The sequence below is a fragment of the Falco rusticolus genome, chromosome 8 (assembly GCF_015220075.1).
Source record: "Falco rusticolus isolate bFalRus1 chromosome 8, bFalRus1.pri, whole genome shotgun sequence".
NCBI lineage: Eukaryota > Metazoa > Chordata > Aves > Falconiformes > Falconidae > Falco > Falco rusticolus.
The window spans coordinates 572684-595220 of record NC_051194.1 but is presented as its reverse complement, the minus strand read 5'-3'; the positions used below and the strand labels follow the sequence as shown (position 1 = coordinate 595220).

At 44.3% G+C, this 22537-nt stretch overlaps 1 long non-coding RNA gene across 3 annotated transcripts in view; it reads left to right on the top strand.

Annotated features, from left to right (window-relative positions):
* Positions 1-1868: 1868 nt before the first annotated feature.
* The window catches only part of LOC119151973, a 64048-nt gene continuing 43379 nt past the window's right edge, over positions 1869-22537 (top strand). Inside the window, exons 1-4 of one of the 3 annotated variants that reach the window (XR_005105636.1) lie at positions 1869-5649; positions 6688-6744; positions 7691-8145; positions 9170-9274. This is a non-coding gene — a long non-coding RNA (uncharacterized LOC119151973). Of the gene's footprint in view, positions 5650-6687; positions 6745-7690; positions 8146-9169; positions 11159-22537 lie in introns of those variants that run through there. The other 2 variants (XR_005105637.1, XR_005105638.1) reach the window with 2 other exon arrangements.

Here is a 22537-nt window from a genome sequence, read left to right as displayed (position 1 = left end):
TCCAGACTGGGTTACTGTAGAGGCCATTTGTTTCGGTCTGTAATAAGAAGGTGGAATACCTTTAGGCATGTCTCCAGGTATCAGCACCAGGATGTTTTCACTGGATAACCCATGCACGAAGGAATTGGGACTCTCGCTCCTCTAAGGACCAATGGTTGCAGTTGGGCATGTGCTTCGTGGTGCGAAGGCTGGGGCTGGGTCACAGCCCAAGTCAGTGGGAGCCACTTGCTAATGGACTAACAGTGCATTAGTTCGTATCAATACCATCATTTAGAAGTTTGTGAATGTTTTTTAGGAACCATGTTAGCTGAAAGAACTGCCAGCAAGCACTTTGGAGTATAACACATACGTTGTACCACAGAAACGGGTTTTGCAAAAGAAGGAGCATTCTTTCACTATGCCAGTCAATTTACCTGGACCAGGTTTCGGTCTCTGGGTCTTCACCGAGATGCTTTGGAGTGTCGAGTGTTAATGTTACGCCCTGCATCTTAGCGGCAAACGGCCAGGGTCGCTGGGGCCTGCTGTTCCCTGAGCCTCCGCTGGGCGGGGCTGCAGCGCCTCCTGCCGGGCGCGGGGGCTGGGGCTCGGGCCGGGGGCGGGGCCGGGCTCGGGCGCGGCGGCCTGTCCCCCCGTTGCTTGCCCCCCCCCCCCCCCCCCCCCCAGCTTGTCCCCCGCATCATCTAGAGCAATCACATTCCCAGGCAGCCAAACCGCTGATGTTGTCGACCTGGGCTCAGACTTGGGCTGTCAAATCAGTGGCGATGTGCACCCAGTAGCCCTCCTGGCAACAGGAAACCTTTGTTACATCTCATTTTTCTATAAAGCTGTAATGGTTTTGACCAGCTTTTTTTTTTTTTTTTCTCTTAAAATTACCGAGAAGACTCCTCATTTTCATTACATGGTTCAAGAGCACATAAAGTTATTTTTCTCGGGGTAATTCACTGCTCTTCCAACTGCTGGGCAATACAGGCAAGCTCTTTCCTAGTGTGGATCCCATTGTGTTGTAGCACTGCCTTGGTACCTTTTGTCCGTATAAGCTGACACATCGTTCTGTTGCTATACTTTTAAAATTTAATTAAATAGCATCTCTCTTGGAACTAAAACAATCTTTTACACAGTCTATGGAGTCAGAAGAGTTTTAAAAATATTTTTTGTTGTTTAGGAGTTGCAAGCCCTAATAGATCAAGATGTGAGGACTTCAGATTATTTATTGTGGTTTTCCTTGAGCATCCTGTGAGACGGGGAGGTTCTGTTGTCTTGTTTTGTAGATGAGGAGCTGAGTAAGGAAATGTATGTAATTTGTGTAAGTCCTGCTGCTGTTGACCATCTTTATGTCAGCAAAACATAACAGGATGTTTCTCCAGGGGGGAATTCTCAGTCCAGCTCTGTGGAACACAGTTTGAAAGTGGGAGGAGGTTTTGTAATTGCAAAGTCTCTGGATTGTGTTTGTCAGCCTTGCGCTTTCCTAACCAGAGCCAGCAGGCTGTTTGCCAAACAGCAGCCCATGCTTTGGGACAGACTGCAAAGCATTGTGCACTTAAGGGCATTTTTTTTTTTTTTTTGCCTGTCATTTCTTTGCTTTATTGCAGGAAGTACTGACATTAGAAGAGCAAGGATTCTCTGGTCCTCATCGGGAATGGTGAGGTGGAAGATTGTCTAAAATTAGACATTAGTCTTGGAATGGGTCTCTCTCAAAAATTGTACTGTAATTACATGTCTTTAGGAAGAAGGGCGTTGCTCTGTTTCTTTACACACTGAACTCCACCACATCGTTCTTGGAATTACAATGCTCTTACCATATATATTTCTATTTGTTTTTTTCCAACATTCTTGCTTTTCTGCTGTCGGCAGGCTTTGAACCAGACCCTGCCAAAGGCACTCTTTACCTCCGTGTGTTTTCTCAAGTCTGAAGAATAATGATTTATTGCTATACTGCTAAAGAGGAGTCAGGAAAATTCCCTCTCCCTTGTCTGCCTGTTTGCAGCACAGTGTTAGGTAGCTCCTGAGGCACAGGGTGTGTTTTCCCCTTTGTAAACACGTGGTTTACATCTCGTGTTGCTAAATGCATTCATTACAGGAGGATATCTCATCCCTGAGACCTGCACAAGGTTTCCCCCCGCACAGCTCGCCCACCCGTAAGCCTGTCAGGGAGGTCACCAGAGATGCACAGTTTAATGGTCCAGCTGAGTGCTGGTCCCAGAACTTCTTGGTAGAATCTTTCCAGACCCATTGCAGCAACCACTGGTGAAGGCTTATCTTCGGCAGTTTATGAATCCAAACTTGAGGCCGTTTGGGCTTCATGGTAAAATCCAGACATTCTTACTTGGGGTGTGATTTATCCCATTCTGGTGGGTGCCAGCTTCTCAGTTCTTTTTCAGGCAACGAGATGAATATTTGGCCAATAATTATGTCAGAAAAATCTGCACAGATATCCCCCGTTACAAATAAACCTGTTAGCCTAGGACACTTAGCTAGTACCACTACTCCAGCCAGCGTCAGACCCAAGTGATGCCCAATGTCCCAAGCCTGCACTGGGACTAGCTGCATCCTCAGGGAAAAGAATTTCACTGTTGATAGATCAATGCCAGCTCCTTACCTCAGAAATGTACAGAGTCTGAAAGTATGTGCATAGAGGACTTTTGTTTTAGTGAAGGATATAATCTGTAGAAGTGAAAATCCATCTTAAAAATTTACCGTATTAACCTGTTCATGTTTAATTACCCAGGAAAGTTGAAGGTCATATTGTTCTCATACCATCAAGGCAAACACTAGAGACTCACAACAGGTTATGGAGGATTTTAGTGAGTTCTGTGCCTTTTTCTTTATTTAATTTTCATGTTATTAATGTAAGTCAATCTTCTGAGTGTTTTAGCAGCTACTTCAAATGTTAATTGTCAATAGGAAAAGAGAATCTAGCATCTTGGCATGGCTGTGCTTTATTGGATCACAGATAGAAACATTTAAATTCAGGATGATTTTCTCATTCCAGTATTTTGTCCCAATCAAAAATCACTGGTTCAGACAGGGTTAGGAGATCTGAGGAATGCAGTGTCTGCACTTAACTAATGCCAACAGCAGATGTCACATTAGTGGCCACTCTGCTTTCTTATGGTTTCATTTAGCCAAAATCTGCCAAATACCCATTTGGTTTATTTTTAAAGTCCTGAGCCTGCAAGTGACAGAATTACCTTTTATTATTTCATATGGGATTTGTCAAGTTTTAACATTCCCCTGGGAGACACAGAGAGTGGGGTTTATCTTTTGGAATAGTGTTCCAGGACAGTCAGATGGGGTTCTCTGCATGCAGATGAAACTACAGACTTCTGGCTACCTTGTCACCCTCTCATTGCACTCAGCAGAATGTCAGTCTGGTGGCAACACTCATGGAGCTGGATCCAGATTTTCTGAAGTGAGGCTTCAAATCTGGTCTCTGAAAATTTTACGGATGCCCTGTTTCATCACCCTCCTGTGAGTTGGGTTCGCTGGGGGAAGCCCCTTCCTGCAGGTCCCCGTTACGGGCCCGGGGGTGCACAGGCAGTCAGCGGTGAAGCCCCATTTCTCTGCCACAGGGGAGCAGGCAGGACCCAGCGCCTGGGGCTGAACACGGAGCCCCCCAGCGTTACACTGCCTTTCTAATGCTGCCCGCTGATTAACACCCGCGCTTTGTTCCCTTGGCTGACCCCGTGGCTGCCCCTCCAGAGCCCCCCATGAAGGCTGCCTGTCCCTACACCCTGCTCTGCTCTTGGCTGTAGAAAGTTGGTCTGTGTGGGACCCAGGGAAGTCCATCACCTGGTGTAAAAGGCAAGATTATCTCATTTCTGACAGATAGGTCTGACCTGTCCTTTAAAACTCCAGCTGGAGGGAAATGGCACAATCTCTCTTGAGCACCTTGTCAGTACTTGGCTAACTTTATGATTAGAAAATGGTTTGTGATGTCAGGCTTATTTCTTCCTCCCTTTAATGTACTTTATTGTTACTATTCTATCCACAACAGACATGAAAGACAGCTTATTCTCTTCCGTTTGGCAGCAGCCTCTTACATAATGGTGAACTTCTTCTAATTTTCCCTGTCATTCTTTTTTCTTGAAAAAAAAAAAAACCAAACAAACAACCCTGTTTGACTCTCCACTGCAGTCCCCAAATCCCCTTCTACAGAAGTGCAACTGAGCCCATGGTTACCCATCTTGTTTATAGGCATGACATTTCTTCTTTAAAGTAGCATTGTGCGCTGTACTGAATTCCATTTTAACAATTCAGATAATTTCTCCAATTTATGTAGATCAGTTTTGAACTCTAATCCCATTTCCAAAGTGATTGCAATGCCTTCCACTTTGTTATAATCTTTAAATTTCATCCCCCATGTTGATTAGAATAGCTAATAGTGCAGATTGAGGGTGGGGTATATCGCCCGCGTTTGAGAGTGGTGCAGTCGTGATTTTGCACTCACGTTTCAACCTTGATAGTGAGTTTATCTGAAAGGGGTTTTCCTGTAAATAGTGATATCTCATCTGCTGCTTCCCCATCTTTAGTAAGACCTATGAAAGAAGGTAACTAGATTTGCCTAACCTTTCCCCCTTACAATCCCATATTGGCTGTTTGTTATCACCTCATTTTCTTCTATGTATCAACAGACTGATCTTTTAATTATTTTCCAGCCTCCTTATAGGCTTTAACATTGGTTCCTCAGGTCCTCCTCTTAAAGTGCTTTATTTGTCCCTCTGTAACTACAGCATTTGTGGCCCCATCCCTGCACTTGCTGCATGCCTTCTCAAGATGATTGCAGGTGGCCAAGCAATTGCTGTGTCCGGCTCCCTGAGAACCCTCGGGTATCGTTTAATAAGCCTCCATGGACACACAATTTACAGAAATAGTCTTAGCCTTTTAAGGGTTTGAACATTGGGTCACAGCTGGTGTTTCGGTGAGGGCTCACATAAAAAGGGCATGGTAACCTCCTTATCATGCAGCACTTGCTTTCCTTTTTTCCTTCCCTGTTAAGTAATGGTTGTGTACTTTGCTTTTATTGTTTGTTCTAATATATTCATAGAAACTTTTGTTAGTCTTGCTTGCAGCTTTGTTTACTGATCACTTAGTACTCTTCCCTTTACCTCAGCATAGGCTGCTTATTTTTTCATCGTCTTCACCAGAAGAATATGCATCAGATTTTCTTGGATGGTCTCATTTGCTGTCATCAACCGTTAAGATGTTATTTAGAGAAGAAGCTGAAATCATTAGACTGGAGTATTACAAAAATAGCTCTCTGTATTTTAACCTTCCCAATGCCTGTCAGATGTGCAATTTCACCACTAAATATTTTGGGTCTACTGCAGTTTTTAAATACATGTGGAATGGTGGGTTTGAGTGCTTTTGGGTTACACAATACATGAGAAGAGGGTCCTTGGTTTGCTTTGAATTGTTGTTTGGAGGAACGTTTGCTCAGTCCTGTGAAAATCAGGTCGCTGATCTCAGCAGCCAGCCTTTAGTTAAACAAAACTAAGAGTTGACCAGCCTGAGTTCAGTTAATCAATTATAAAATGGCTTTGCTAATTCTGGAGCCACAGCGAACTGCGGAGGAGTACGGGCGTTTGTTCAAAGGCTGGCTGAGCGAGCAGAAGCAAACCAGGGCAAGGTCATCTTTAACACCACCTAAAGGTAAGCACGGCACCAGGAGTGGAATCTGCTTGTGCAAGTTACCAGTCCAGTGCTTTTCTAATAAAAAATGTGCACCTCGGTAAAACAAATAAATTGTTTAATTACATTTTGAGTAAAAGCCGCAGCAGTTGTATTGTTCTTAAAAGCCGAAGAATGGAAAGGGACCTGGGAATATAATCTTACGTGGAAAAAGAATTCCCTGGGTATGGATTTCAGTAGCAATGGTTCAATGACAGGAATGTCTGCTTGATTAGCTGCAATTGGCTTTAATGTTTTACCTGGTCATCTTATACTCTCCTGGAATTCTTACAATCTAAATCCTTTTATCTAAACTAGATGTACTTGACTATCGTGTAATAGTAGGTTTGATCTGGAGGTTGAGAATTCACAGTTTCATATGTCAATAACAGCTTTCTGGGAGATGCAGATGTTTCATGTTAACTTAATTTCAGTACCTTTTAGACTGAATGCATTTGTTGTTTCACATGTTTACACAATCAAGATAACAATTCTGATGACATGGGTAGTTTATTTCTGTTCATTATTTAATGTTCAAATAACATTGTTTTTCAGTATCAAGGTTTGTGGCCAGGGGGGTGTTGGGCTTTTTTTAATTGAACAAGCTTCTCTTCCTCATTTCGCTCCTTAATCTCTAGCGATTTCACTGTCATATCTGAATAAGGCATCAGAATTAAATTTTAAATATGCATATTAACAAAAGACAAGATGATCATAATTACAAATGATTGATTGGTTCAAGCCCACATCATTGGATTAATACTTCACTCCTTCGCACCACTGTTAATTTGGAATAAATTTGCAGCAATCAAGTGATCTTAACTAGTGTTGCAAGTATGAAGTTCATAATGTTCTGCCTGAGCTTTAATTGAGCTTATAAGGCCTAATTCTGCCTCAGATCTTTTCTTATTTTTGTTTCAAACCTGGAGTTAAATGTAGAGCTTAAATTTGAAAATGATCCTGCTGTCTACCTATTAGCTAGTGACAGTTTTCCCACCCAGTCGTTGCTTCCGTTAATAGGCTCAGACGTCCGTGCAAGGCTGGAGGATGCATGCAGCCATGCCGATGCTACAGCAGGTAGTTTTACATCAGATCACTTAAACATATGCATGTATGGAATGGGATTACTTTTTTCCACATGGTACTCATCACTTCTCATAAGATTTGTTAAAAATATACAGCAATTTGTTTAGAGAATACCAGGAGGAAATAAAGCTACAGAAGGTCTCAGAGCTTTGGAGTGAACAGGACACAATATATTTGACAAATGACCATGAAAAGTGTGGGAAGAGAGAGAGGAAAAATCCATCCCTATCTATTCGTCATGTAAAAGTCGTGTAAATGTTAGAGTCAAGAGCTCTGTTCAGTCGGGAGTATTTTCTTGGCTTTTCCCTGCATAAATGAATCATCACCACAGCATACAGAGTGGACGTGGTGATATGCAGTAAATTCTACCCTGAAGGCCCCTCGCCTGAAGTCCCCTCCCTGTGATGGTACCGCACCCTGTATGATGCTGGGCTGGAGCGCAACCCTGGGCGTGGGATGTGGGATGAAACCGTGGGGTGCAGCCCAGGGATGCTCCCAGGTGCATCTGGCTGAGCACACAGGGGACGCAGCGAAGCCTGCAGAGAGCCCAGGGCCCTGGGGAGCTGCACGGCTGGCGCAAAGCGGAGAGCAAGCCTCCCATTGAGAAACAGCAAGGGCTTCCCCTTCCATCTGAGCATAATGGGGTGTGAGGCAGATTTCTGCCTCCTGCCTGCCAGTGTCTGCTCGCATCTGTAAACAGGGTGCAGAAGGTAAATGGTTCAAAAAAAAACCCAACAACAAACAACACTCTGTGGTGGTTCTTTGTACTTCTTGCATTAGTATCTTTCATGTAGCTTTACAAAACGTCCAAAATTTTACCTTCTAAAAAACCAGATCAGTTTAATTGGGGAAAGCAGAACAACAACAAAAAAATAGCAATGCCTTTTCTGTTTGCATGCACGCAAATGGTGAAATAACTATTTTTCTCTTTTTGTAGATTCACTTTATTTGGGATTGAGAAATGGATGACAAAGAGCTGAGCTGTCTTCTGGCCTCACAGCTGAATTGAAGCAGTTTTCCCATAAATTACAAGGAAATTTTCCTACAGGCAGAGCTACAAGGGTGACACATTTTGGATCCAAATCTAGACTTAACATGTTTAGCCAGTTGTAATTTCTTTTTTAGGCCAGTGTAAGAGTTTTCTAGTGGGCTACTCGGTCTATGAGCAGACAGGTGTGTTCACACCGAAGTCAGTTCTCGTGGAACAAGTCCCTGTGATGCAGAGCCCACTCTGCAGCTCATCCACAAGCTACAAAACAACCACCGTTAGCTCTCACAGTAAAGCCTCGCTAGCAGGGAAGAGAACAAAACAAGCCAAAGAGGAGGAACAGAATGTTAAGTTACCATTAAATCGAACTGGGGTGGTGAACAGATTATCTGTGCAGATTGCAGGTAAGGAGCAGGAAGACAAAACTGGAAAGAGATGAACAGGCAAAGTTAAAAGTTCTTAAACTATCTATTGTCAATAAAATCTGACTTGGCGTGCCTGTGACTTGTGCCTCGGATATCATCCCTTACTATGAGCTTTGGCTGCTCATCAGTCCAGTCCCAGCTGGGACCACAGTGGTGGGCCTTCCCAGCCCAGCTGGTTCCTTTATGGACCAGCCTGGACCACTGACGGAGATGCAGGAGCATGTGCTGCCTCGAAGGATGCTGCCGTGGGGGCTGCCACCCCTCCCCACCTCCCTCTTCTCTCTGCTCCCCACAGCATGCGATGCAGGTGACACTGAGATACTTTTTTTTTTTTTTTTTTTTTACCACCAGCTGCACCTACCCTTCCAACTCTGTCCGACAAGCAGCTGTCACAGCACCTGCCAACTCTCAACACATCTATGCTGTTGTAGATCCTGTTCTGGCTCTTTTGGTCATACATGGTGCCTGTGAGCACTGCTAGTATTAATTTTGCCTTTCACCTAAGCCTTTCTCCAGGCCGCCTTCGTCAGCAGGAGTGAAGAGCTGTAATTAAGGTTATGGGCTGCTGAGTGGAGAGGAGGAAGAGCTGGCAGGGAGCAATGAAAATAATTATTTCCAATTGAATCACGGAAGCAGTAAAAACCACTATCAGCCTAACTTTTGTAACTGCTAAGTAATACCAAATATTCCTTCTTATGCTGAAATAACAAAAGTTATTAAAACAATTTATCTCCATCACAAATTATATGTGAATGTGGTAATTATTCATAATCTGCTAAAAATTATCCTGTTTTGAGTAGCATGAAAATATTTAAATTAGATTATTTCAGATTGTGTTTTTAAAACCAAGGAAAATTTTCTTATCTTTTCATTAAAATATATCCTAGCAATACTCTAAAGTACCTGCAACTCACAGCCAGAAATACATGTCAAGTTTATATGAAAAATACTGTTTTTCAGTAGTACAGTAATTGTGCCACATACTGCCTTATTCTTGCTGCAGAGTCCAGCTCTGAGTGAGAAAACTAATTTTACTGACCTGAAGAATCTCGCCGGCTGAAACTCAGTTTCATGTCCTGGGGATCCCGATGGACTTCAGATACTGAAGGTAAGGGGGAAAAAAAGGCTTTAAAATCACCTGTCCCCTTTCCTTGCCAATGCAGAGCTATTTGTTTCTGTGCATAATCCAGGCTACTTTTAAACATGCTAATGACTTTCCACTGCATTGCTGAAAGGAGATGAACAGTGAAGGTATCCTGCTCAAGTTATGATGAATTCCCCTTTAACCATAGCACTTGAAAGCATCTTAAATATACATCGGAGAAGTACAACAACAGTTCTTGTCTTTCTGCCACAATTTGTAATTAACTGGCTTCACTGATTTGTAAGGATTTTTGCCCCTGTTGCTTTCTGGTTATTTTCTTTGTATAAATGAGTTGCCATGCTCTTTGTGTGTGCAGTGTTTTTGAGGAGATACAAGTGTTTTCGGGCTGTAAGTAGCTCTGAAGCAGTCACATTCAGCTCTCTTCCTGTTTCTACCTCCAGCACGTTTATTTGCTTGTTTTCACTCTGGATTGCAAAGCAGATGGTGGAGTAACCACAGAGGCCATTTCTTCATTATTTTCAAAGGAAATATGGGCAGAATTCTAGACCCTGGAGAAAATACAGCTAAGCTAAATTTTGAAATTGTAAAGTGCTGGCAGCAGCTAGATAATACTCATCAAAGATATCAAGCTGAAGCTCTGAAACCTCTCTTCAGTTTACACAGTAATTCATCTGAAATTGTGTTCTATGGGAGTTTTTTTTCCATGGAAACCTGAAGTGTAATCCCCCAAACAACTCACTTCACTCTAAGGTATATGGACTTGATGTTTAGATACCACCCAGCTATGTTAGTCTAGTTGCTATGGTCCTGTTTTCTTTTTCATGTAACCTTTGATGAATACAGTAACCGTCACAAGGAGCTGGAGGACTGCTATATGAATGTGCCATATGGAGAGCGCTGGGTAGAGATGTGCTTGCTAGATGTAAAAATGCTGCTAGTTTCTGCCAAGAAACTGACACTATAAACAGCCTTGGCCTGCACTTACATAGCATCTCAAACCCCTTCACGCCGCTGCCAAAATTTCTCACTGCAGATTTTTTTTCAGCCATCATCTCTACCCCATCACTCGGGGCTGGAGCCTGCCCACAGCCCTCTGGGTTGCCTGTGATTTACAGCTCATCCAGCTCTCCCCAGCTCCATCCCCTCACAAACCAAGATTCCTGTTGCTTGTGACTTGGTGCAGGTGGCTCGCACTGCACACGCGTTGGCAGGCTTGGACCTGGGTCATCCGAACCAAAAAGCTGATGCCTTTACCCAGCTTGGGCCCTTGCAGCATTTTTCTGTTATCATCAAGTTTCTTTTATTTACAGCCTGCAGCTAAGCAAGGTGGCAAATCTTCAGATGATGTATCTTGGTGAGAGTATTGACTTTCAAGCACAAGAGTAACCCATGAATGCAACACTTGATGAAGCTTAGAAAGCCAGCTAAGCTTCACGGATTATAATTCTGCTCCTGTTTTCTCCTACTTTAAAATGACTTTTCCCTTTTTACCAGTCTCAGCCAATCCAGTTTACAAAGATGTTGGTTAAGTTATCAGTTCTGTGTTACAGAAGGAGAAATTGAGATATGGAGAAGGGGAACAATTTGTCTGGAGGTCACCAAGGAGGCAAAGCAGAACCATAGTCTAAGTCCCCAGTTCTGCTGGGAAAACAAAAGTGGAACAAAAGTGTATCTTCAGCTTTTGCTCAGTAATCTATACCCTTATCAGCAACTTATCTGCATCATTTTCTGAACCAATAAGCTAATTTTAATGCCACATTTATAGTGCTGTGGTTCTTACTGTTTTCAGCCTTGTTTCAACTCATCTACTGTGGGAATCGTCTGATCAGACGTATCTGTAATGCATATGTAGATACAAGAGTAAATCATTTGAGGCTTTACAGGCAATGGAAATGAGTAGGCTTTATACTGGGTTTTTCTTATCTTACACTACCACAATGAGTCAGATGAGTCACACTTTGACCGTAAAGTCAAGCCAGGGTGACTGGGGCGCACACAGAGACCTCTGTGATGTCCAAGATGAATCCTCCCCAAGGCAGGGGGCTGGCAGGGAGCTCCCGGGCTCCCGTCGAGCACGTGTCCGACTCTCCTTGTGGAGGGGATCTCCTGTGCAAGACAGTGTCTTCAGTGACACAGTCAAGTGTGAGCAGGGGCCTTGTGCTAAAACTAAATTTGGGCAGCAAATGCCTTAACCCGGTGCCATTTCTGAATTCAGGCTGCTTGACAATGCCATGTCCTACAGGTTCGCGCCTGCTGGCCTCACGCAGGAGGGCTTTGACAAGGCCACCAGGATTCTCTGGATCTCCTGGTTAAGGTGTGAGCATGGTCAGAGCATTCCCAGGGTGGCAGTGGGGCTGACTCAGCAGGAGCGGGGTGGGGGGGTGCGAAGTGGGGCCCAGCCCCACACTGAGGGGTGGGAATCTGCGTTTCACCCAGGAGAAGTAGCGCCAACAATGAACCTTCCTCCCAAAGTCACTCTGGCCTTACTTTCTAGCCAAAATATCCTGAAAATCTAAAGTAGAGGATTAATAAAGGAAGAAAGCGGAGCTGATACAATTTGGCCTCAGAGGCTGTTGGTCACACTGGCAAGGGCACTGTTACAGGCAGCAGGAGGATCGGGAAGAAAGTTTCAGAGCAGGCTTGCAGCAGTATTCAGACTCAGCATCCCCTGTCAACAAAAACTGAGTGAGTAAAATTATGAACGCCCGTTTTCATAAGCCACTAGATGGCAATCTGTGTATACCAGCTCTTTGTAGCTGCAGCAATGTTTGCTAGATCCCAGAGTCTGCTCCCGAGGCTGGGGCCACCTTCTTCTGGGAAGTGCTAATGCTGGCTGGTGGGTGCCGGAGCTGGTGTGTGGGGCTTGGGGAGCTGGACCAAGGAACTGTTCCTGCTAATTACTGATTCTGGATTAATTTTATTAGGTTAATTTTCAGCTGAATCAGTTCCCTGATCTTAGACTTGTGGCAGGGCCACACGAACACTGCAGGAGGGGGAAGGAGGCAGTGGGAGCAACAAGCCAGAGCAGCCTCTTCAGCAGTGTTGGATGACAGTGTGGCCCAGCAAAGAGAATTCAAAGCAGTGATGCTATTCTGAGAATACTTGCTAATATGTTGGAGCATAAGGAAAAGAAAACCTCACTTTGATCTGTGAGTTGTCAAAAGTTTCCATTTTATGTACAGCTTATGTTTTCAAAGAAAACTCTGTTCTCCTTCCAAAGGAGGTGGTAGGCAGTTACTGTTTCTGTACCTCTTTCCTGTTGAATAAAGCTCAGCAATGTCTCCAGGCGGCACCAGGTCCTATGAGAACTTGGTGGATCACTTGGATCTGGTGCTCCAGGTCTGATCTCAGATCTTGCAACAAATTTTATCTCATGCTGGAAGTGCAGTCCTGTGGCACACTTGGGTGTTATGTGCACACAACTTCTCATTCTTTCTGACAAAAGCTAAAAATCCTGTGTAAAAATACTTTAAAAAAAAAAGGGGGGGGGGGGCGGGGAGGAAGATGACTTTTTGGCCAGCTGCCACCTCACTTAGCAGGGAAAAGTTAATGGCTGTTCTAGTGACCTCCACAGTCACTGCGCTCGTTTAACCACTTACACTTAATTATGCTGAGTAATTTAAAAATTCCATATGTTCTCTGAGCAAATTCCTCTTTGGTCTATGGAAAACAGAAATCCAGCAGAGGCAGGAAAATGCCTGTGCCTGACAGCACTCTCTTGTAATCTATTTTTAACTGAATTTCTCCATCTTCTTTGTAAAGGAATAACACTTCTTCATTGCCTCTGGCCATAATTAATGTGCCATAATTCAAGTCCAAGAGACATAAAAACAGACTTAAAGCAGGACATTAGCTTTCAAGCAGAGCAAATATTTCTGGAGTTCAGTACTTTCTATACTTAAAACCCTTTTCACTGGTGTTAATTAAAGTCCTTCTGTTGCTTGAACAAGGAACATGCTTTCTTCAGCCACGCACTACATTTGAGTGCATCTATCTCCACTGGGACTGGGCAAAGGAGGCAGTTTGCTGCAGGAGCTGCCACCAGCAGAGCTGTATTGCATACTGACTGGAAGCAGTACAAGTATCCAGTAGTGTTAAACTGCTGTCACTGCCCCTGGTTGGTTTTGTTTGAAAATAATACTGTCATTTTTGTTACAGAAGAGAGTCAATATTTGAAAACGTTTAAAAACTGTAGTTGGCAATCGTTCAGCTCCCTTAATTGGGTTCAGCTCCCTTCCTTTAGTTAACCAGTGACCAGGCAGCTCTTGGGAAGCCAAGTAGTGTTTCAGCAGAACTGCGTTTTGGATAAAGCATGTTTTGAAACAATAAACAGTTTATATATGTGACTAACCCCGAGGAGGCTCTGTCTGCTGCAGAGGGTCCTGGGGCTGCCAGAGTCTAGCAGCAGCAGCAGCCCCCATCAAAGCCCTCCTGCATACACTGCATCAGTAGTAAGGCCCACAGTGAACAGGTTAAAGCTCTGCTCCCTCATCACTCACGTCTGCACCTCCTGGGCTTTCTGGCTGGAACCACAAGTTTTAACAAGCCTCCTCAGTACCCAGCTGTACACAATCAGCATCAGCACAAGAGGCACTCTTGCACCTCCTCCACCCTTGCTTATAGTCTTAGGTCCCTGTGGCTACAGCAACAGCACTGTTTACTAGCAAAAATATATATTCAAAAGGTCACATGCAATCAGAGGAGGCAAATGGGGGGGATGAGGCCCTGGAAGCTGAGGCAGGATGGCAGCAAGGAGACCCATTACTGCCTGCTTCAGGCCCACCCACTCAGCCCACTAACTATTGCAGGAGACGCCAGCAAGCGCAGTCACCACTTTGTAGCAGCACATGGCATCCCCTGCCAGTGTGCGGGTTTGAAAGAGGCAGAAGGGCTGCAGGTTGCCCCATCTATGCAAGCAAGTAGAGTAGCATAGAGTACTTAGTTGGAAGGGACTACAAGGGTTGTCCAGCACTGGAACCAGCTACTCAGGGAAGTGGTGGAGTCACTGTCCCTGGAGGGATTTGACAGATGTCTGGATGTGGCACTGAGGGACATGGCTTAGTAATGGACTTGGCAGTGCTGGGTTAATGGTTGGACTCTACGATCTTAAAGGCCTTTTCCAACTTAAACAATTCTATGATTCTGTGATTCTACAGCAATTGTCTGGTCCAGCTGCCTCACACAGGTGTGCCCCATCCGCACAGGTGTCCCCCATCCATGCAGCCCTCTTTATCTGTGCAGCCAGCCTAGGGGCTCATTTTTCTTTGAGAGTCAGTTTGCTTGTAGAGAGAGTGCTGGGTGCAGGTAAGAGCTCCTTTGGGGGAGCTGGGGCAGGGTCTGTTTGGGGAGTGGGGGGTGTGAGAGGGGGACTGTGTAATAGTCACTGTAATCCAGAAAATAGTTGGGCTGATGCTGTTGTATCTGCTCCCCTGGCTGCTTTTCTCTGTGTGCCTAACGCTGTGTGTGCCCAGGTTACTGTAGTTGCAGTCCTGGTTCTTGGGTTGGTCCTTGCTGGCCACGTCCAGCACACAAATGTTCTGCACTCGTGCTGTGGGTGCCCTTGGAGTGCCCTGGAGCTGGATGGGGGCCTTTCTCCCTTTTGGGGCATGTGTGGTGATCAGGGTTCTACTGTGCACTAGAAGGAAGAACAAACTTATTTCAGTATATGCTATACAGTAAAATACTTCATGTTGTTATGGCAACTGAAATTCTAAAAATAAACCAAGGAAAAAGAGATGATGCACATCAAAATGACCACATTTTATTTCAGTTACAAGGGGTTTTTCAACACTTTCTATGCAAAGAATTCTGAAGTTTATTTTTAAGTTTTCCTTCTTTCAGTAACTTAAGGTCTAGAAGGAGTTGGGTACAGCAGAGATATTTGCAGAGGCTGCCCGATGCCAGTGCCAGCACACCTTTGCAGCAGCTCGGCCATGGTGGCAGCTGCCATACTGGAATATAAAGGACAGAAACGAAATCTTTTGGGGGTTCCTGCTCAGAATTTGAATGTGTAGTCGTAAAACTTCATTTGAGGGAAAAGAAACTGGAGTTTCCTCTTTGGGATGATTTAAACCTTTCTAAGTGCTTTGGACTTTGTGGTACCAATCAAGGCAGCAGCAGCAGCTGTTTTACGGTTATATCTGCAAATGTGGAGGGGATGATATGGCTTCTGGGCTGGCTGTTGTATAGGCAAATAGTAACAATTATTAGGCTAATTCTAGTAATTGTGATTACTAGTAACCATGGCATTATGGACAAGTGACTTCATAGGTAATCTTCATCCAGTTGCATTGTTCTGCATGTGCTGTGTTTGTCCAGGGCTGGCTGCCTTTTCCATCCCTTGGAGCCCAGGTCAGGTGCTTTTACTTTTTTGCTTTTTCCAATAGTTCTTTATTATGAAAACCAATTATTGAAACTGAGTCTATTGTTTTCTCTTTATAACAGTTATAAACACATTCTTGCTTTGGTAGACTCACTAAATATACCTGGTTTACATTGCAAACTCTTAAGGCTCTGCTTTATCAGACAGAGAACCCATGGCTCTTGCCGCTGGGTGCTGCTTGGGAACTAGCGTTTGAATTGCAAAGAACAGTGAACTTCAGTCATTCTTGGAACGACTGGAGAATGAGTTTTATTATGTCAGAATCCAAGCTGCAGCCACAATCCTTTTATTAATCATAATTAAACCTTCATGGAGTTGCTCATGACTGTGCTAGCTAGGCCAGGCAAGTCTGCTCCCTTCCTCTGCACCAGCCTGACGGAGCAATAAAGCCCTTGCTGGGAAGATGAGCTGTGAGCAGGGCATTCGCTTACAGTATTTGCCGGAGCAGCAAACTCACACTGAACAATGAGGTTTCCATCCTTATCCCAGCAGACTGCAGTGACCCCAAGGTAAATCCTTGGGTTGGTGCTGTTCCTGATGGCTGGGAGCAGCAGCTCCTTGCTGCAGATGCTGCTCAGCCCCTTCCCGCACTCATCCCTGTCTGGGGTGAAGCCCTCGATATTCCTGTGCTTGCAGAGGACCTCTCGGAGTGCTTTCCCTGCCTGGCCCGTACGGCCCTGTTTGGGAGGTACCTTATGACGGGAGGTAGCACCCGTCTCTGGATGGCAGCACTGGGCTCCCTGGAGAGATTTTCCTGGTCTCTCTGGGTTTCACCCGTGCCCTTCTGTTTTGAAGATCTGGTACAAAAAGGAGAGAGGGGCTATCTGCTGCTGCTTGCTGCTAAGGTTTCTTAGCTTGTAATGCTGTGATTAAACATCCCCATAGCTTCATTGGTGTGGTGAGAGGCAGTGAACCCTTCTTGATGGTGGGGTGTCCCCCCCTCCAGCCACAGCGGACTGTGAAGCTGCCTATATGGAAGCCGAGAAAACCTGTGCCCTCCCTGCTCATAGCAAAGTGCAGAGGAAGAGGGGGGTTGGGCCCCGCTGATGGGAGCGGAGCTCAGGAAGGAGGGTTTCAGTGCTTGGTGTGGTGCCTGTGGTAACAGCCAGGCTGGGGGGACATGCAGCACCACCCCTTTGCTGCCTTTTGGGATGGGGGCACCTCCTGGCATGTTTGGGTAGAAGTGGGGATGGTTTCAGGCACACGGCTTGCTTCTGCAGCTGGACTAATCCTGCGTCGCTGCTGAGACGAACATCTGGAGAAGGGGCCACAGAAAGGAAATTCTCCTCAATTCAGGGGGAGGGCTGTGAGTGTCAGCTAAACAGTATGTGTGTATGAAAAGTGGCATTTAATTAAAGATAATGTAAATAGAAATATGTATTATCTTAATTTGTGCCGCAGAATGAAGGCACTTCCAAAGAGCAGGGAGGGGTGAGGCCGTGCACACCCATTTACTTCTTGCATCCTGCCTTCCAGCAGAAACAAATTAACCGCCAAAGCCATGCTGCTTCTTGTTATGTGTATAGACATATAAATAGGGTGCATGTGTGTTTACTATGCGCTGTAATTTCTTAGGTGCTATAAATTTCATGCCTCTTCCAAATATTTGAGCACTACTCTGACCTTTTAACCAAAACACAAAAAGTAAACTGTATGAAATCTATATGTACAGTGGTTGTCATTGAAAGCTAACATTTACCCATAGTCATTGCTGTTTATATTGCAACAGCATGAAAAATTGCAAATATGGAGGAGACGAGAGGCTGCCCCTGACAGGAGGTGCTTTGAATCCAGGGAAGCTGTGGCCTGGGAGTGATGCTGTGCTTGCAGAGATCGGGCTTTTTCCACCTACTCTGAGTGTTCTCCTTGTACAGCTTGTCCCACCAAGGAGCCCTTCTGGATTTGGGCTTTGATTCATGTTTTGTTTGTGTTTGAGCCATCTCTGATGCTGTGTTTGTTTGATCATTCTGAGACTGCAGCAAATGGCTGTTGGCTCTTATAGCAGTTTCCCTTGTTACCATGAGATGTGGTGTTCCATGGTAATAGATGGTAAAAACCTGTGATTTCTGCACGAGGCTCAGAAATCTCCTGTTGATGACCTCTCTACAGATATACCAATGCTCTGTTTCCATCCCTCATCTCCTCTTTGTCTATTTGCTGTTTTGGAATTAGAGGGCCTCTAAGAAGGTAATGGCTTCATGGGGCAGCTCTCCAGGCAGCCTGATGTGCCGGGGGCTCGGCAGCAGGAGCTGTAGTAGTAAGACAGGGGTGGTGCAGAAAGATGGGTTCAGCCCAGCTGGCAAGGGGTGCGTTAGAGTAGGAGGCATTGCATCCAGAGTATTTTCATTCTTGATGACCTGCAATTCCTGTCTATCCTTCATGAACAGCAGCAGTGTTTGTAGAGACTCTGGCGAGTTGTGCGGAGCTGTGGGTACCCGCACCTCAACCCTGGACACTGGAGCCCGAGGTCAGGGCTGCAGGAGGGGTAAGAGCAGCCCCTGGGCTTATGGGAATGCTGTTAAATGGGAACCCCAAACCCACTTGGGGCTCTGTCATGAAAGAATCCAACCCGATGCCACCAAACTCCCCCATGCTCCCAGCACTGGTTACTGGGGCAGCCTGGGGGATGACCAATCAGATTCCCCAGTGTAAAACCCAGGGAATTATCCTTTGTCTCATATTGTAAGTGCTGGGAGGTTTGGGTGATCCTAAAGTAATGCTTTAACATTTTCTACTTGATACGTCAAAGGTCCTACAACTGTCTGTGGCAATACAGGCATTTGCAGCTTCATCTCTACATGAGGAGTCTGTGTCTAGAAGGATCTTGCCATCTTTACTGGACAACCGATAAAATGTGCGGCATGATTTGTAAAGCAAACTACTTACCAGAGCCTCTAACCTTGCCTTTCAACTATGAGACTGTTTTTCTCTAACAGCTTTACTCTGTTATAAACCTCTGATAATAAATGCCAGCCCTTAGCTTATAGAATTGTCTGGAGTTAATTTTAAGAGGGAGCAATATAAGATATAGGCACTTGGTGCACAAAAAAAGAGGTTAATAATGTAGTGGTCTCTACTTTGCGATGTTTTGTAGCTGCATAAACAACCAAAGAAATGGCAGTGTGCCACAGATCTAAGCCAGTGTGACACTTAATGCTGCATTGCAATGTCTGCATTTTATGCTGAACCAAGAGGCTGCTTGAACTATTGCCCCATTTACTCCATCAGTCTTTTCTATTAAGAGCATTTGCTCTCTGGAGCAAGACTCATGTCTCCATATGGTGACCCCCTGTCCTCAAGTGTCCTTGCTGGACAGTAATGCATGCATTGAATTATAGAAAACCAGTTGGATTTAAAATGAACAGTTAGTAAAAATATGATGTTACCTTTAGGACTATTTTGAAAGCCAACAGCCTGACAGATGAAGTGTCATTATTTAGCAAACAAATATGCTATTAGAACTGCCAGGGAGGGCTCTCTACGTGGTACTGAAGAGTCAGTATACTTGAATGCAAAGCTAAAACTATTGAAACATGGAGTGGAGTAGGCTCAAAAAAAAAGTTGCATGTCCAGGTGTTTCAGCTGGTTGCTGTTCTGATATTGTTACTGTGATTGGTACTAATTATGTGGATGAGGCTGGAAAAGCAGAACAGCAGCATGTCCTATTTTATGTAGGCTGAGGTAATATATTCTGTAGCATGGGGTGTGTTTCTGAAGTTCATCTAAAGATACTCGCATCTCTTCAGTAAGTTTTACTTCCTTTAACTTGTATGGTGTCCTCAAATTTTAGCCTGCTTTTCCTGACAATGTTGTGTAAATAAAGTTATTAAATGTACCTGAAACAAAAGAAATTGCTGTTGCCCAGGCAGGAAGAGGTGCCTTTGATCTGCTCCAGCCTCGTTAGAGAACGAGCAGCACAATCTTACTGGTTTTATATTGATTTCAAGGTAATGTTGGCCTTATGTATGTCTGATCTGAATGGACTTGGCAAGACTCTTTTCTGTGTGAGAGGGGTTTCCACCTCCTGCAGCCTGGGAAGGAAGTTTGGATATTTCACAGATATGCTCAGCTGTCTGGGACACGCAGGGAAGAATGATGCTTTTGGGTCTTAAAGCTATTGGGACAATATAGAAAAGCAGCATGTGGTTACCAGAATTTGAAGGAACATATGACAGGAGTCACTATACTTCTAATTACAAAAGCAATAATGACATTTACTTTGTGTATGGCAGTGTCTGGAAGTTTTTGAAGACCCCTTTTTTTTTTTTTCTTTTTTTTCCCATTGGAAAATATTCCTTTATCAAAAAAACCTATTCATAAAAAGGGTACACTTCTTCCAAGGCTTCTGATTCAAGCTCTTAGAGGAGGATCTTTTTCAAAACAACCTGTTAAGCTGGGAGTAACATTTTGTTTGAAACCATAGTTAACTTACACTGGTAAAAAAGTTAAAAGGAAAAGGTTGAAACTGAGGAGAAACACTTCAAATGTTTGTAATGGAGCATTTTAGTGAGTTACCTTCTTAGAATAGCCATCAGAAAAAGCAGACCAGCTTTTTTCACAGTGATGCTATATAACCAGTCACTTGTCCTTTAAAAAAATCAGATATTTGCTTATTATAGCATTTTGTGGGTGCTATTGTATTTCTGGAACTGGAGAACGCCCGGTGAGCACTCCAGGACCTGCAGCACTTTGCTGCCCATCTCTGGTACGGGCTTTACCTTCAGCTTCTGCAATATTCCACTGGTTGGCATAGAGGTGGCCTTGTAAGAGCACTCCTTGGGAACTGGTTTTCTGTGAATATCTTCTTACGAATATCTCTGTGCTTTTTGTGGTGTGAGCAAATGGCATGTTTGAGATCTGTTCCCTTTCCTGCCCTAAAATGAAAGAAATGGTATCTGATTGAAATACTTAAGAGGCCTTAAATTAAATGTTAGACATATTAAAAAAAAAAAACAACGACAGGACATCCATATAGACAGCTGTGGGAGGAAAAAAGATTAGCTTTCCTGCCGAGTGGGAGTAGATTCAAGTAAGTCCAGTGTTATCCGTACGCTCTATTTAAACCAGTGCTTGGAAAACTATGAGCATTCCTAACTATACCTTGTTTTCCTTGGCCATTTTATTGGCTACATCTCTACTAACTTCTGGACAAGATCCTGATTTTTCTGAAGTTAATGGAAATTTGCATGTGCTTAGTTGTTGGTTTTGCCCTTCTTTTCTGTTGCAAGTTTGCTTTTTAACAAGTTTTCTTAATTGTTACACTTTTGCAGGCTGGTATTCTGAAGCATGTATTTCTGTACCTTGCAGACATGAAATTGCTAGAAGTTTGTAAATAAATGCAAGATTTTGGGAGCTTGTTACTTTATTGTTCTCCTAACGTCCCACACATCAATTTTTATTCCCAGTTCTCCTTCACTCATACCACTAAGCCTGTTTAAATAAGATCCATGTGTTGAGTGAAGTGAGAAGAGCTTGTGGACCCTAAAGAAAATGTTCACTGAGTGCCTACAACACAGCTTACTTGAAGATTAGAGATAATACAGCTGTTTCTCTGCAGTCAATAATACAGATATTCTGCACCCCCTGATTCACAAATAATGAGAAAGGATGGATTATTTTTAAGGCAATTACAGAACTGTATTTTTCTCTCCCTTTCATAATATAGGGGATAAAATATCCATGCATCAGGATGAATGTAGTTAGTCTGTAAAGAGTTGCCATGAAATGAAGTTGCTTTTTAAACATCCAGATGATTGTTTCAATTATTTTTAACTTTTGCTGACGGTTGGCCCAGAAGGTCCTTTGGTGTTGAAGGCTGTGACAAAAGTGCTGGTACTGAGCAGAACATGATGGGCCCAGGTTACCTTGGCCAGAAAGGAGATGACTCATTTGCACAGACTTTGCTTTTTAAGGTCCTGAGCATCTTGTTCCACTTGGCAGGGGGGAGGTGGTCTTAATCTGAAACAAGCTTTTCTGTGTTGCTGCAAACATCCATCAGCGCTATAGGCCCCAAGGGATGATTCTCTGGCACACGTTTAGGCTTTTCTGGACAGGCTGAAGTCAGCCAGCTTTGGAAGAGAGCAGCATCAGAGCTCCCCTTGTGAGCAGGACGCTATACCTCGGGGTTGTGAAGGTGAATGGCATAATAATGTTTAATGATCCTATGACAGTTGCGTTTGCACGTGTGTGACTCTTCTCTCAAGGTGTGGTTTGACTTCACAACTAAGAAAATCCAAGAAGTAGAGTTCCAGCAAAAAAAAAATCCCTTTCCAGCTTGAGCCTTTGCCTCTGGGCAGCGTCTGTTCCCTCATGCCCGCCCCTGCAGAGCTGCAGCGAGCCCTTGCGGGGGGGCTGCCTGCTGGGGTGGCCCAGGGCAGCGGGGCTGGCACAGGGGCAGCATCAGCAGGAGGAGGAGGAAGGTGGTGCTGTGTGCTTCACCAGCCCATCAGTGCCCACCCTTGTTCAGCTCCATGTACGGTGACCATTGCAAGAAATTAAGGCTATTGTGGCCTTAGAGTGATGGATTTATCTAGAAAAGATGGAAATCTTTACAGCTGTACCAGACTTGACTGGGAGGTGGTTTGTAGTGTGTCCTGGCTCTCACTGATGAGCAACGCAGCTGGCGGTACCATGGCTGCCTGCACAGGGTTAGTGCGTGGTGTTGGCTGGGAAGAGCAGGGAAATGCTCAGAAATGGCAGAATAATACAAATTAAAGTCAAACAAAGCATTAGCAAAACAAGCCTGAGTTGTTGTTAAAGATTGTTTTAAAGCTGATAACAAACAAATTGTAAGTTCTGCTGAGTACAATTATGATAAAGTGCTGGAAGTTAATTACCAATGCTTACTGCTCCTTAACAATGTAATTTTTTCACTGCTATTCAGT